The sequence below is a fragment of the Lolium perenne genome, chromosome 7 (genome assembly GCF_019359855.2).
Source record: "Lolium perenne isolate Kyuss_39 chromosome 7, Kyuss_2.0, whole genome shotgun sequence".
NCBI classification, from domain to species: domain Eukaryota; kingdom Viridiplantae; phylum Streptophyta; class Magnoliopsida; order Poales; family Poaceae; genus Lolium; species Lolium perenne.
In genome coordinates, this window is record NC_067250.2 from 171831177 (window position 1) to 171848172 (window position 16996).

The following is a 16996-nucleotide window of genomic DNA, read 5'->3' on the forward strand; positions in this document are numbered from 1 at the left end:
GGACAAAATTTAGTCTCCCAATGCTAGTTGAGAGAGAGTTGGAGTGGTTTATAAAGGATGTTGTTCTAGTCGTTTAGGTGGGTGAGAAGAGAAGACTCCTCGCGCACTCCTGCTCCGCCGCCGTCCTTTGCCTGCTCGCACGCACGTCGTGTTTGGTGACTCGAGTTCAAAACCGATTTTGTGGAAGCCTGAAGAAGTAGTAAACCATTTCTTATTTTCTTGACAATGAAGAAATACCAAAAAATCTTAAAAATTATTTTCTAAAAGGAATAAAAAGGTTTTCTTTGAAAAACTTCTCTAAACTTCAAATAGTATTTTATACTCCCTCCGATCCTAAATATAAGCCATATAGTGTTTTGAGAAAAATTTCATAATATAAGGTTTACTACGTTGCCCCACTTGTATGGAAAATATTTTTAGTGATTCGATTATGTTTTCTTAGCTTATGCAAAGTCCTCTATTAGCTCACGTTAATTTCCTAGGGTTAATCCTAACCAACCAAGGTGTAATTTTTTCCAAAAGTGTGTTTCTTAATTTCCGTGCCAAAAACTATATGGCTTATATTTAGGACCGGAGGGAGTAACTCTTAAGGATGATAATTAAGCTTTAAATCCTATTAAACTCAACCTTTTCTATTACACCAACTTTTGAAGTTCAAAAGTAAAACATAACATCCAAGTGGGGGTAATAACAACTAAAACTTGAAAGCATGCATCATTTGGATCTTTAACATTATCCTTATCGGATAATGATGCTAATTTTTAGAAACTGAGGACCAAGGTCATTCCAAACAATCTAACTGCACTACCTTGCAGTATCCAGACAAGTTCATCACTTACTCATGTCATCTTGATTATTTTTATCCAATTATCTGCAAAGTACTATACTTATCATTCTTGCATTACAAAGCAAAGTATTACTTCTCCAATTATGAATATGACTATGTGGTGGGCAATGGAACCATGATATGAGTTTGGTGGAGGTTCCATTGCAACTGGGTTACTCACCTAGGACTTAACAACAAATGGCGTTCAATGATTCTTGTGCCGTAATACTCGTGTTTACCTGGTGTGCTTTTCCTTGGGAGGAGTCATACCCATGATAACTGTCATTTATCTCAACAGTGGTTGATCACTTGTCACCTAGAGATGCAACCTTACCGATAGTGAGAATGAACATCTCCAACAAATAATCCATCCAAGCAATTGCTTTATCGGGGTGCTAGTTGTCACCCGCTTGACGACTACGAATGTTAAGATGCACCTTATGGTAATTAAGTATATTATTTCAAGTGACCCTAGAGCTATATATATATCTTATGATAATGGTTGTGTAACATCAAGTTATCTCACTTTTGCATTGTAGAAATTACTGATACGTCTCCGATGTATCGATAATTTCTTATGTTCCATGCCACATTATTGATGATATCTACATGTTTTATGCGTACTTTATGTCATATTTATGCATTTTCCAGCACTAACCTATTAACGAGATGCCGAAGAGCCAGTTGCTATTTTCTGCTGTTTTTGGTTTCAGAAATCCTAGTAAGGAAATATTCTCGGAATTGGACGAAACCAACGCCCAGGGGCCTATTTTCACACGAAGCTTCCAGAAGACCGAAGATGATACGAAGTGGGGCCACGAGGTGGCCACACAGCAGGGCGGCGCGGCCCAGCCCTTGGCCGCGCCGGCCTAGCGTGTGGGGCCCTCGTGTGGCCCCCTGACCTATCTCCTCCGCCTACTTATAGCCTTCGTCGCGAAACCCCCAGTACCGAGAGCCACGATACGGAAAACCTTCCAGAGACGCCGCCGCCGCCAATCCCATCTCGGGGGATTCAGGAGATCGCCTCCGGCACCCTGCCGGAGAGGGGAATCATCTCCCGAAGGACTCTTCACCGCCATGATCGCCTCCGGAGTGATGAGTGAGTAGTTCACCCCTGGACTATGGGTCCATAGCAGTAGCTAGATGGTCGTCTTCTCCTAATTATGCTTCATTGTCGGGTCTTGTGAGCTGCCTAACATGATCAAGATCATCTATCTGTAATGCTATATGTTGTGTTTGTTGGGATCCGATGGATAGAGAATACTATGCTATGTTGATTATCAATCTATTACCTATGTGTTGTTTATGATCTTGCATGCTCTCCGTTATTAGTAGAGGCTCTGGCCAATTTTTTACTCTTAACTCCAAGAGGGAGTATTTATGCTCGATAGTGGGTTCATGCCTCCATTAAATCTGGGACAGTGAAAGAAAGTTCTAAGGTTGTGGATGTTCTGTTGCCACTAGGGATAAAACATCGATGCTATGTCCGAGGATGTAGTTATTGATTACATTACGCACCATAATTAATGCAATTGTATGTTGTTTTCAACTTAATACTGGAAGGGGTTCGGATGATAACCTGAAGCTGGACTTTTTAGGCATAGATGCATGCTGGATAGAGGTCTATGTACTTTGTCGTAATGCCTAATTAAATCTCACAATACTCATCATATCATGTATGTGCATGGTCATGCCCTCTCTATTTGTCAATTGCCCAACTGTAATTTGTTCACCCAACATGCTATTTATCTTATGGGAGAGACACCTCTAGTGAACTGTGGACCCCGGTCCATTCTTAACATCGAATACAATCTACTGCAATACTTGTTCTACTGTTCTCTGCAAACAATCATCATCCACACTATACATCTAATCCTTTGTTACAGCAAGCCGGTGAAATTGACAACCTCACTGTTTCGTTGGGGCAAAGTACTTTAGTTGTGTTGTGCAGGTTCCACGTTGGCGCCGGAATCCCTGGTGTTGCGCCGCACTACATCTCGCCGCCATCAACCTTCAACGTGCTTCTTGGCTCCTACTGGTTCGATAAACCTTGGTTTCTTACTGAGGGAAAACTTGCCGCTGTACGTATCACACCTTCCTCTTGGGGTTCCCAACGGTCGCGTGTTGTACGCGTATCAAGACTATTTTCTGGCGCCGTTGCCGGGGAGATCAAGACACGCTGCAAGGGGAGTCTCCCACATCCAATCTCTTTACTTTGTTTTTGTCTTGCTTTATTTTATTTACTTCTTTGTTTGCTGCATTATATCAAAAACACAAAAAAAAATAGTTACTTGTTTTACTTTACTTAATTCCATGCATGTTTTTATTTCACTAGTTAGGCTTAATGGAAAACAACAAAAATATTATAGATCTTTATAGTATTTATCTTGAGTTAGGACATGAGGAGTTTGAAGAGAAAATTAAAAACCTATGGAACTTTATATGCATTCTAATGGCAATGTTATTAGTATGAATGCTTTGAACACAATTGTTGCTAATGCTATGGAAAATTCTAAGCTTGGGGAAGCTGATTTTGATGAGCATGATATTTTTAGTCACCCAAGCATGGAGGAGAAAATTTACTTTGATGATACTTTACCTCCTATGTATGATTATTACAATGATGACTATCATCCACCTACTATTGAGGAGAAAATTAATTATGATTATACAATGCCTCCTATATTTGATGATTATGGTGATAATGATAGCTACCTTGTTGAATTTGCTCCCACTATAATTAATAAGAATGACTATGCTTATGTTGGGATTAGTAATTATTTTATGCATGAAACACATGATAAGAATGCTTTATGTGATAGTTATATTGTTGAGTTTGTTCATGATGTTACTGAAAGTTATTATGAGAGAGGGAAACATGGTTATATGCATCTTAATAATATTAAGTTTCCCCTCTTTATGTTGAGAATCTTGAAGTTGAGCTTGTGTTGCCTTCCTATGCTTGTCACTTTGTTCTTCATGAATTTGTTTATTTACAAGATTCCTTTTCATAGGAAGTGGGTTAGGCTTAAATTTGTTTTGAATTTGCTTTTTGATGCTCTCTTTTGCTTCAACTCTTAATTTTTGTGAGTGCATCATTGAAATTACTGAGCCCATCTTAATGGCTATAAAGAAAGCACTTCTTGGGAGATAACCCATGTGTTTATTTTACTACAGCACTTTTGTTTTATATTTGAGTCTTGGAAGTTGTTACTACTGTAGCAACCTCTCCTTATCTTAGTTTTGTTGCATTGTTGTGCCAAGTAAAGTCTTTGATAGTAAGGTTCATACTAGATTTGGATTACTGCGCAGAAACAGATTTCTTGCTGTGACGAATCTGGGCCTAATTCTCTGTAGGTAACTCAGAAAATTATGCCAATTTACGTGAGTGATCCTCAGATATGTACGCAACTTTCATTAAATTTGAGCATTTTCATTTGAGCAAGTCTGGTGCCTCAATAAAATTCGTCTTTACGAACTGTTCTATTTCGACAGATTCTGCCTTTTATTTCGCATTGCCTGTTTTGCTATGCTTGATGGATTTTTCGATTCCATTAACTTTCAGTAGCTTTGTGCAATATCCAGAAGTGTTAAGAATGATTATGTCACATCTGAACATGTGAATTTTGATTGTGCACTAACCCTCTAATGAGTTGTTCTTAGTTTGGTGTGGAGGAAGTTTTCAAGGATCAAGAGAGAGAGATGATACAATATGATCAAGGAGAGTGAAAGCTCTAAGCTTGGGGATGCCCCGGTGGTTCACCCATGCATATTTCAAGAAGACTCAAGCGTCTAAGCTTGGGGATGCCCAAGGCATCCCCTTCTTCATCGACAACATTATCAGGTTCCTCTAGTGAAACTATATTTTTATTCCATCACATCTTATGTACTTTGCTTGGAGCGTCGGTTTGTTTTTGTTTTTGTTTTGTTTGAATAAAATGGATCCTAGCATTCATTGTGTGGGAGAGAGACACGCTCCGCTGTTGCATATGGACAAATATGTCCTTAGGCTTTACTCATAATATTCATGGCGAAGGATGAATCTTCTTCGTTAATTTGTTATATGGTTGGAAACGGAAAATGATACATGTAGTAATTGGTAAAATGTCTTGGATAATGTGATACTAGGCAATTTTTGTGCTCATGTTTAAGCTCTTGCATCATATACTTTGCACCTACTAATGAAGAAATACATAGAGCTTGCTAAAATTTGGTTTGCATAATTGGTCTCTCTAAGGTCTAGATAATTTCTAGTATTGAGTTTGAACAACAGGGAAGACGGTGTAGAGTCTTATAATGTTTACAATATGTCTTTTATGTGAGTTTTGCTGCACCGCTTCATCCTTGTGTTTGTTTCAAATAGCCTTGCTAGCCTAAGCCTTGTATCGAGAGGGAATACTTCTCATGCATCCAAAATCCTTGAGCCAACCACTATGCCATTTGTGTCCACCATACCTACCTACTACATGGTATTTCTCCGCCATTCCAAAGTAAATTACTTGAGTGCTACCTTTAAATTTCTATCCTCTACCTTTGCAATATATAGCTCATGGGACAAATAGCCTAAAAACTATTGTGGTATTGAATATGTACTTATGCACTTTATCTCTTATTAAGTTGCTTGTTGTGCGATAACCATGTTCCTGGGGACGCCTGATACGTCCAATTTGCATCACTATTTTATATCATAATTTGCTGTTATTCATTGATATATTTCATATTTGGACATAATACTTATGTTATTCCATCTATTTTGCATGTTTCATGATTATTGGAGGATCGAGCACCGGAGCCAGGATTCTGCTGGAAAAAGCACCGTCAGAATGCAATATTTCAGAAGATCAACAGTTGATGAAAATTATATCAAAAATCCTATTTTTCCAGATGACGAAGGGAGCCAGAAGGGGGAGCTGAGGGGACCCGAGGTGGGCCCACCCCATAGGCTGGCGCGGCCCAAGGCCTGGCTGCGCCGCCCTAGGAGGAGGGGGCCCACAGCCCCCTCTCGCCTCCTTTTCTTCGCGTATGCCTTCGTCCCGAAAACCTAAGCTCCAGAGGGTACCTCGCGAAGAGTTACAGCCACCTCTGCGGGGCGGAGAACACCAGAGAGAAAAGAGCTCTCCGGCGGGCTGAGATCCGCCGGGGAAATTCCCTCCCGGAGGGGGAAATCGACGCCATCGTCACCGCCATCAAGTTGGACATCATCTCCATCACCATCATCATCATCTTCATCATCATCACCGCCGTCTCCACCGCTGTAGCAATTTGGGTTTGATCTTGATTGTTTGATAGGGGAAACTCTCCCGGTATTGATTTCTACTTGTTATTGATGCTATTGAGTGAAACCGTTGAACCAAGGTTTATGTCCAGATTGTTATTCATCATCATATCACCTCTGATCATGTTCCATATGATGTATCGTGAGTAGTTCGTTTAGTTCTTGAGGACATGGGTGAAGTCTAAATGTTAGTAGTGAAGTATGATTGAGTAATATTCAATGTTATGATATTTAAGTTGTGGTGTTATTCTTCTAGTGGTGTCGTGTGAACGTCGACTACACGACACTTCACCTTTATGGGCCTAGGGGAATGCATCTTGTACTCGTTTGCCAATTGCGGGGTTGCCGGAGTGACAGAAACCTAAGCCCCCGTTGGTATATCGATGCAGGAGGGATAGCAGGATCTCAGAGTTTAAGGCTGTGGTTAGATTTATCTTAATTACTTTCTTGTAGTTGCGGATGCTTGCAAGGGGTATAATCACAAGTATGTATTATTCCTAGGAAGGGCGGTACATTAGCACAGGTTCACTGATGTCTACGCCCCCCTCCTTTTCCTGTAGACAGTGTTGGGCCTCCAAGAGCAGAGGTTTGTAGAACAGCAGCAAGTTTTCCCTTAAGTGGATCACCCAAGGTTTATCGAACTCAGGGAGGAAGAGGTCAAAGATATCCCTCTCAAGCAATCCTGCAACCACAAAGCAAGAAGTCTCTTGTGTCCCCAACACACCTAATATACTTGTCAGATGTATAGGTGCACTAGTTCGGCGAAGAGATAGTGAGATACAAGTAATATGGATGAGTGTGAGTGGTAATAGCAATCTGAATGAAATATGGCAGCGAGCAAACATTCAACAAAACAGTAGACAAACGGAGATTCGATGCTTGGAAGCAAGGCCCAGGGATCCTGCTTTCACTAGTGGACACTCTCAACAATGATCACATAATAGGACTACTCTACACCCTCTTGTTGGATGATGAACACCATTGTGTAGGATTACACGAACCCTCAATGCCGGAGTTAACAAGCTCCACAATATTCAATGTTCATATTTAAATAACCTTAGAGTACAAGACAGATCAACGCAACCAAACCAAGTACTAACATAGCATGCACACCGTAACCTTCACACTATGAAAGGAGGAATAGATCGCATCAATACCATCATAGTAATAGTTAACTTCATAATCTACAAGAGATCACAATCATAGCATAAACCAAGTACTTCATGATGCACACACTGCCAACATTACATCATGGAGGAGGAATAGACTACTTTAATAACATCACTAGAGTAGCACATAGATGATATTCAACTAGATCACAAAGAGAGAGATAAACCACATAGCTACAGCGGAGCCCTCAGCCTCGGGGGTGAATTACTCCCTCCTCATCATGGAGGCAGCGATGGCGGTGAAGATGGCGGTGGAGACGGCGGTGGAGATGGCTCCGGGGGCAATTCCCCGTCCCGGCAGGGTGCCGGAACAGAGACTTCTGTCCCCCGAATTGGAGTTTCGTGATGTGGCGGCGCCCCTGGAGTCTTTCTGGAGTTTCGTCAAGCGGTGTCGAAGTTTTAGGTCACGACGGCTTAAATAGGCGAAGAGTCGGAGTCGGAAGAGTCCCGAGGCGACGACACCATAGGGTGGGGTGACCACCCTCCAGGCCGCGCCGGCCTATGGTGAGGAGGCCCTGGGCCTCCCCCTGGCTTGCCCTTCTGGCTCCGTGAGTCTTCCAGCGAAATAGAATTTCTGTAATTTTTCTGAATTTTTCCGAGCACTTTGGTTTTTGGGCCTTTTCTGCAATAAACAGACATAATAAACAGAAACTGGCACTGTGGCATCTTGTTAATAGGTTAGTCCAATAAATGCCATAATATGATATAAAGTGCAAGCAAAACATGTAGGTATTGTCATAAAACAAGCATGGAACATCAGAAATTATAGATACGTTGGAGACGTATCAGCATCCCCAAGCTTAGTTCCTACTCGTCCTCGAGTAGGTAAACGATAAAAAGATAATTTCTGAGGTGACATGCTACCAACATAATCTTAATCATACTATTGTAAAGCATATGAGAGAATGCAGCGATTCGAAACAATGTAAATGCAATGAGTAAACAATTGAATCATATAGCAAAGACTTTTCATGAATAGTACTTTCAAGACAAGCATCAATAAGTCTTGCATAAGGGTTAACTCATAAAGCAATAAATTCTTAGTAAAGACATTGAAGCAACACAATGGAAGATTAAGTTTCAGCGGTTGCTTTCAACTTGTAACATGTATATCTCATGGATATTGTCAACATAGAGTAATATAATAAGTGCAATATGCAAATATGTAGGAATCAATGCACAGTTCACACAAGTGTTTGCTTCTTGAGGTGGAGAGAGATAGGTGAACTGACTCAACATTAAAAGTAAAAGAATGGTCCTCCAAAGAGGAAAGCATCGATTGCTATATTTGTGCTAGAGCTTTGATTTTGAAAACAAGAAACAATTTTGTCAACGGTAGTAATAAAGCATATGTATCATGTAAATTATATCTTACAAGTTGCAAGCCTCATGCATAGTATACTAATAGTGCCCGCACCTTGTCCTAATTAGCTTGGACTACCGAATCATCGCAATACACATGTTTTAACCAAGTGTCACAATGGGGTACCTCTATGCCGCCTGTACAAAGGTCTAAGGAGAAAGCTCGCATCGGATTTCTCGCTATTGATTATTCTCAACTTGGACATCCATACCGGGACAACATAGACAACAGATAATGGACTCCTCTTTTTTGCATAAGCATGTAGCAACAATTAATTTTCTCATTTGAGATTGAGGATATATGTCCAAAACTGAAACTTCCACCATGGATCATGGCTTTAGTTAGCGGCCCAATGCTCTTCTCTAACAATATGCACGCTCTAATCATAAGGTGGTAGATCGCTCTTACTTCAGACAAGACGAACATGCATAGCAACTCACATGAAATTCAACAAAAGGTAGTTGATGGCGTCCCCAGGAACATGGTTATCGCACAACAAGCAACTTAATAAGAGATAAAGTGCATAAGTACATATTCAATACCACAATAGTTTTTAGGCTATTTGTCTCATGAGCTATATATTGTAAAGGTGAAGAATGGAAATTTAAAGGTAGCACTCAAGCAATTTACTTTGGAATGGCGGAGAAATACCATGTAGTAGGTAGGTATGGTGGACTCGAATGGCATAGCGGTTGGCTCAAGGGTTTCGGATGCATGAGAAGTAATCCTTCTCGATACAAGGCTTAGGCTAGCAAGGTTGTTTGAAGCAAACACAAGCATAAACTAGTACATCAAAACTTACATAAAAGACATATTACAAGCATTATAAGACTATACATCGTCTTCCTTGTTGTTCAAACACCTCACTAGAAAATATCTAGACTCTAGAGAAACCACTCATGCAAACCAAATTTTAACAAGCTCTATGTATTTCTTCACTAATAGGTGCAAAGTATATGATGCAAGAGCTTAAACAAGAGCACAACAATTGCCAAGTATCAAGTTATTCAAGACATCATACCAATTACTACATGTAGCATTTTCTGTTTCCAACCATATAACAATTAACGAAGCAGTTTCAACCTTCGCCATGAACATTAAAAACTAAGAACACATGTGTTCATACGAACCAGTGGAGCGTGTCTCTCTCCCACACAATCATTTATTCAAACAAAAACAAGAAACATACAGACGCTCCAAGTAAAGTACATAAGATGTGACCGAATAAAAATATAGTTTCAAGAGAAGGAACCTGATAATTTGTCGATGAAGAAGGGGATGCCTTGGGCATCCCCAAGCTTAGATGCTTGAGTCTTCTTGAAATGTGCAGGGATGAACCACCGGGGCATCCCCAAGCTTAGAGCTTTCACTCTTCTTGATCGTAGTATATCATCCTCCTCTCTTGACCCTTGAAAACTTCCTTCACACCAAACTTCTCATAAACTTCATTAGAGGGGTTAGTACATAATCAAAAACTCACATGTTCAGAGGTGACACAATCATTCTTAACACTTCTGGACATTGCTCAAAGCTACTGGAAGGTAATGGAACAAAGAAATCCACCCAACACAGCGAAAGAAGCAATGCGAAATAAAAGGCAGAATCTGTCAAAACAGAACAGTCCGTAAAGACGAATTTTTAGTAAATACTTCCGTTGCTCAGATCAGAAAACTCAAAACTAATGAAAGTTGAGTACATATCTGAGGAACACGCACGTAAATTGGCATATTTTTCTGATTTTTCTACAGAGACAACAGCCCAGATTCGTGACAGATAGAAATCTGTTTCTGCGCAGAAATCCAAATCTAGTATCAACCTTCGATTAGAGGCTTCACTTGGCACAACAAAACACAAAACTAAGATAAGGAGAGGTTGCTACAGTAGTAAACAACTTCCAAGACACAAATATAAAACAAAGTACTGTAGCAAAATAACACATGGGTTATCTCCCAAGAAGTTCTTTCTTTATAGCCATTAAGATGGGCTCAGCAGTTTTGATGATCCACTCGCAGGAAATAGTATTCGAAGCAAAAGAGAGCTTCAAGAGGCAAATTCAAAACAAATTTAAGTCTAACATGCTTCCTATGAAGAGGAATCTTATACACAAATGAATTCATGAAGAACAAATTGACAAGCATAAGAGGATAAAACACGAGTAACTTCAAGATTCTCAACATAAAGAGGGGAAACTTAATATTATTAAGATGCATAGAACCATATTTCCCTCTCTCATAATAACTTTCAGTAGCATCATTGATGAAATCCACAATATACCCATCACTTAAAACATTCTTATCATGGTTCATATGCATAGAAGTATCATTAATTTTGGCATAAGAAGAGTTCTTCTCATTAATAGTAATTGGAGCAGGATTATTATCAAGAATTTGAACATGGTAAACAAGTTGCATATTAAGGGAATCGTTTTTGGTAACCCAATCATGACTATGACAAGTTTCATAAGGGTAGTTATAACCTATATCATAGCATTCTTTATAATAATCATCAAAGATCGGAGGCACAGTGTCATCATAAGAAATAGAATAGTTATCTTTCACAGTCGGTTTATCTATGACCATACCATCGTTGTTATTAGAAGGAGATGTATCAAACACATAATGATCAGTAGCAAAAGGATTTTCAAACACCTCTTCCCCAAGCTTAGAGCTTTCTATATCATTATGGGAGGAAGCATGGATAGCACTGACACTATGGCAATTATTATCATCATCATTTTCAGAATTAGTTTCCCAGAGATTTGCAACATCAAAAGTAGTGTGCTCATTCAAATCATGATCTCTAATGTATGTAAAGGGCATAGGAAGATCATCATATTTAGATTCATTATCACAATAATCATTAGGAGCAACATACTTACGGTTACTTAGCGTTATCTCATTCACGCGGGGATACGCCGTTACCTCTTTCTTTTTATTCTCCTTCTTCTTCTTCTTCTTCGTTCCCTTCTTCTTCTTCTTCTCTTCCTTCTCCTCATTTCCTTATTTAGGAGGAAGAGGCTTGAAGGGTGGCTTGTCCGCATAACCTGATTTACTTTTAGAAACAATAGAAGAAACTTGGGAGGATTCCTCCTTTCCATTAATTAGTTCAAAACACATAGCGGTCCTATCATATTTTGGCAAGGTGTCATCTTCTAAAATATTTTGTATGTAAGTATTTGTATGGCTATTATCAATGCAATAAGAAAAACACCCATGCAGGACATCATCAATATCAAGATCACTCATATGTAACAAAGAGATTTTTCTTGACAGTTCTTCACACCCCAAAAATAAAGTAAGTTCATCATGCTGATTAGGAGTAATTTCATCATCACAATACAAATTTGCAGCACTCATTAGGTTCAAATTATCATCGGAGGAGCATTGAAAATTAAAATGACCCACTTCATGGCAAACTTCACAAATAAAAGGATAGAGGGCACAAACCTTTTTACCAAGATCATCTAGAGCCCTAAACCACTTTCTAGTTTTTTCATTAATATGATGGATGCAATATTCATCTTTGACTTGATTAATTCCACAAGGTCTATGCATTCCACAAAAATTAACATGCTTATAGGAAATAGCACTCTTAGTAGTTTGAGCATGCTTATGGCAATAATTAACAACAATTTCATTCTTCATGCAAGCCTCTTTAAAAGGTTCATGATACTTATCAAAATTCTTCTTAGGCAATTCAAAATGAGAAGCAAAGGCTTTATAAAGATTTGCAGCAACTTGAGAGTCAAGACCATAAGTAGCACTCATATTTCGAAATTTATCGGTATCCATAAAAGCTTCAATGCATTCATAATCATAATTTATACCTGACTCTCTACCTTTGTCGTTCTCCCATCCTTCAGCGTTGTCCTCAATCCGATCAAGAAGGTCCCACCTAGCTTCAACCTCCTTGCTTGTGAAAGATCCCTCCGAACACGCGTCCAGATAGTCCTTGTGTTGTCCTGAAAGCCTCGCATAAAAATTGTTAACAATAGCATTACGGGGGAGCTCATGAATGGGACATTTGAGCATTAGTGACTTCAGTCTCCCCCACGCTTGAGAAATACTCTCTCCATCACGAGGATAAAAGTTATAAATATAATTCCTATCAATATGCACTTCATGAGGAGGATAAAATTTAGAATAAAAGAGAGATGCAATTTCCTCCCAACCAAGAGAATGTCTATTCTCCAACAATTTATACCAATGCGCCGCTTTACCAGACAGCGAAACAGAGAATAGCTTCTTCCTCACTTCGTCCATAGAGATACCTGCACACTTGAATAACCCGCATAATTCGTGCAAAAACAGTAAATGATCTCTAGGATGGACAGTTCCATCCCCTTTATAATGGTTGTCCATAACACGTTCAATAATTTTCATGGGTATTTTATACGGAATACTTTCAGCAGGTGGATTTAAAATATCAGAAGCATTATTAGAGTTATCGCATATGGGAGATAAAGCATTATCAGAGCAAAATATTTCTTCCAAAGCCGAGGAGCAAAAAATATTATTTTTATATAAACTAGCTTCCCCAAGCTTAGACTTATCCATAGCATTAGCAGTGATTGCGTTCATACTAATAACATCGCTACTAGCATGCAAATAAGGTTCCATAGGTTTTTTAATTTTTGCATCAAACAATTCTAAATCAGGAAAAAGATTAAAAAGCTCACCAATTTTTTTGTTGTTTTCCATTATGCCAAACTAGTGTAAACAAGAAACAAAAAGATGCAATTGCAGGATCTAAAGGAAATAGCTTCGAGTACTTACAACGGCGAAAATAGCTTAGTAGCCGAGATCCGGAGTGTGAGTACCTTTTACCTTTCCTCCCCGGCAACGGCGCCAGAAAATAGCTTGATGTCTACGCCCCCCTCCTTTTCCTGTAGACAGTGTTGGGCCTCCAAGAGCAGAGGTTTGTAGAACAGCAGCAAGTTTTCCCTTAAGTGGATCACCCAAGGTTTATCGAACTCAGGGAGGAAGAGGTCAAAGATATCCCTCTCAAGCAATCCTGCAACCACAAAGCAAGAAGTCTCTTGTGTCCCCAACACACCTAATACACTTGTCAGATGTATAGGTGCACTAGTTCGGCGAAGAGATAGTGAGATACAAGTAATATGGATGAGTGTGAGTGGTAATAGCAATCTGAATGAAATATGGCAGCGAGCAAACATTCAACAAAACAGTAGACAAACGGAGATTCGATGCTTGGAAGCAAGGCCCAGGGATCCTGCTTTCACTAGTGGACACTCTCAACAATGATCACATAATAGGACTACTCTACACCCTCTTGTTGGATGATGAACACCATTGTGTAGGATTACACGAACCCTCAATGCCGGAGTTAACAAGCTCCACAATATTCAATGTTCATATTTAAATAACCTTAGAGTACAAGACAGATCAACGCAACCAAACCAAGTACTAACATAGCATGCACACCGTAACCTTCACACTATGAAAGGAGGAATAGATCGCATCAATACCATCATAGTAATAGTTAACTTCATAATCTACAAGAGATCACAATCATAGCATAAACCAAGTACTTCATGATGCACACACTGCCAACATTACATCATGGAGGAGGAATAGACTACTTTAATAACATCACTAGAGTAGCACATAGATGATATTCAACTAGATCACAAAGAGAGAGATAAACCACATAGCTACAGCGGAGCCCTCAGCCTCGGGGGTGAATTACTCCCTCCTCATCATGGAGGCAGCGATGGCGGTGAAGATGGCGGTGGAGACGGCGGTGGAGATGGCTCCGGGGGCAATTCCCCGTCCCGGCAGGGTGCCGGAACAGAGACTTCTGTCCCCCGAATTGGAGTTTCGCGATGTGGCGGCGCCCCTGGAGTCTTTCTGGAGTTTCGTCAAGCGGTGTCGAAGTTTTAGGTCACGACGGCTTAAATAGGCGAAGAGTCGGAGTCGGAAGAGTCCCGAGGCGACGACACCATAGGGTGGGGTAACCACCCTCCAGGCCGCGCCGGCCTATGGTGAGGAGGCCCTGGGCCTCCCCCTGGCTTGCCCTTCTGGCTCCGTGAGTCTTCCAGCGAAATAGAATTTCTGTAATTTTTCTGGATTTTTCCGAGCACTTTGGTTTTTGGGCCTTTTCTGCAATAAACAGACATAATAAACAGAAACTGGCACTGTGGCATCTTGTTAATAGGTTAGTCCAATAAATGCCATAATATGATATAAAGTGCAAGCAAAACATGTAGGTATTGTCATAAAACAAGCATAGAACATCAGAAATTATAGATACGTTGGAGACGTATCATTCACCCACACAACACTTATCAAAACAATGAAGATTAATTAGCCGTATGTAGCGAAAGCACTAGACTAAAATCCCGTGTGTCCTCGAGAACGTTTGGTCATTATAAGTAAACAAACCGGCTTGTCCTTTGTGCTAAAAAGGATTGGGCCACTCGCTGCAATTGTTACTCTCGCACTTTACTTACTCGTACTTTATTCATCTGCTACATCGAAACCCCCTGAATACTTGTCTGTGAGCATTTACAGTGAATCCTTCATCGAAACTGCTTGTCAACACCTTCTGCTCCTCGTTGGGATCGACATTCTTACTTATCGAAGATACTACGATACACCCCCTATACTTGTGGGTCATCAAGACTATTTTATGGCGCCGTTGCCGGGGAGTGAAGCGCTATTGGTAAGTGGAATTGGTAAGGGAAACTTCTACTGTTTGTGCTGATTTTATTTCTGCCTGCTGCCATAATTCATTATGGAGAGATCTTCTCTTGAGTTTTTATTTGGAAAATCTGCTACTACTGCAAAGGTAGTGGATGAGGCGCCAGGTGAGGAAGAGATACCATACAAAATACCTATGAAAATTATTGAACGTGTAGTGGATAACCGTTATACAGGGGATGGAACTGTCCACCCTGGAGATCATTTACTGTTCTTGCATGAATTATGCGGTTTATTCAAGTGTGCAGGTATTGCTATGGATGTAGTGAGGAAGAAACTATTCTCTATATCGCTGTCTGGTAAAGCGGCGCATTGGTATAAATTACTGGATAATGGGGATTCTCTTGAATGAAATAATATTGTGCCCCGGTTTTATTCTAAGTTCTATCCTCCAAGTGAAATTCACAAGGATCGGAACCGCATATATAATTTTTGGCCTCATGATGGAGAGAGTATTGCCCAAGCGTGGGGGAGATTGAAGTCTTTAATGCTCAAATGCCCCATTCATGAGCTTCCTGGTAATATTATTATTGATAATTTCTATGCAAGACTTTCTTTTGAAGACAAGACCTTGCTGGATACTTCTTGTTCTGGATCATTCACGCGCAACAAGGAAGTTAAAAGGGACCTTCTCAATCGGATCCAGAAAAATACTGAAGGATGGGAGAACGACAAAGATAGAGAATCAGGTATAAATTATGATTATAAATGCATTGAAGCTTTTATGGATACTGATAAATTTCGTAATATGAGTGCTACTTATGGTCTTGATTCTCAAGTTGCTGCAAATCTTTATAAAGCTTTTGCCTCTCATTATGAATTGCCTAAGAAGAATTTTGATAAGTATCATGAACCGTATAAAGATAAAATTGATTCATCTATTAATAAATGTGTTGTAGTTGAAACTGTTGATCATGTTATTCCTGAAGCTTATATTGAAAAAACTCCTTTCCCTGCTAAAATGAAGGAGTACTCTGTTATAAATAGTGCGGTTCATAAAAGTGAAAAGAAACCTATAGAACCTGAAGAACAAATAAAAGTTGAACCTGCTGTTGCAATAGTTAAAGATCTTGTGACTGAAAATGTGGAGGATGGTCATATTATTTTCTGTGAAGATGCTTCTAATATTGTTTCACATCCTAATAAGTCCAAGCAAGCTAGTGTTTTTATGCTATCTGTTAGAATTGGTGATCATTGTTATTATGGTTTATGTGATATTGGTGCAAGTATTAGTGCTATTCCTTATGAGCTTTACACAGAGATTATGCACGAAATTGGTTCTTGTGAACTTAAAGATATTGATGTGGTTATTCGGCTGGCTAATAGAGAAACTATTTCTCCAATTGGTATTGTTCGAGATGTGGAAGTTCTATGCGGTAAGATTAAATATCCTGCTGACTTTTTGGTACTTGGTTCTGCTGCAAGTAAATATTGTCCTATCATTTTTGGTAGACCTTTTCTAAATACTTGTGGAGCTATTATAGATTGCAAGAAAGAGAAAATTTTGACTAAATTTGCTGGTGAATCTTATGAGTTTAACTTTTGTAAATTTACCAAAACTCCTTATAAAGCTGATTTGCCTAATAATGATTTTAAAGTTGAACAGTGTGCATCTATTGTTCTTGCTCCTAATAATCCTTT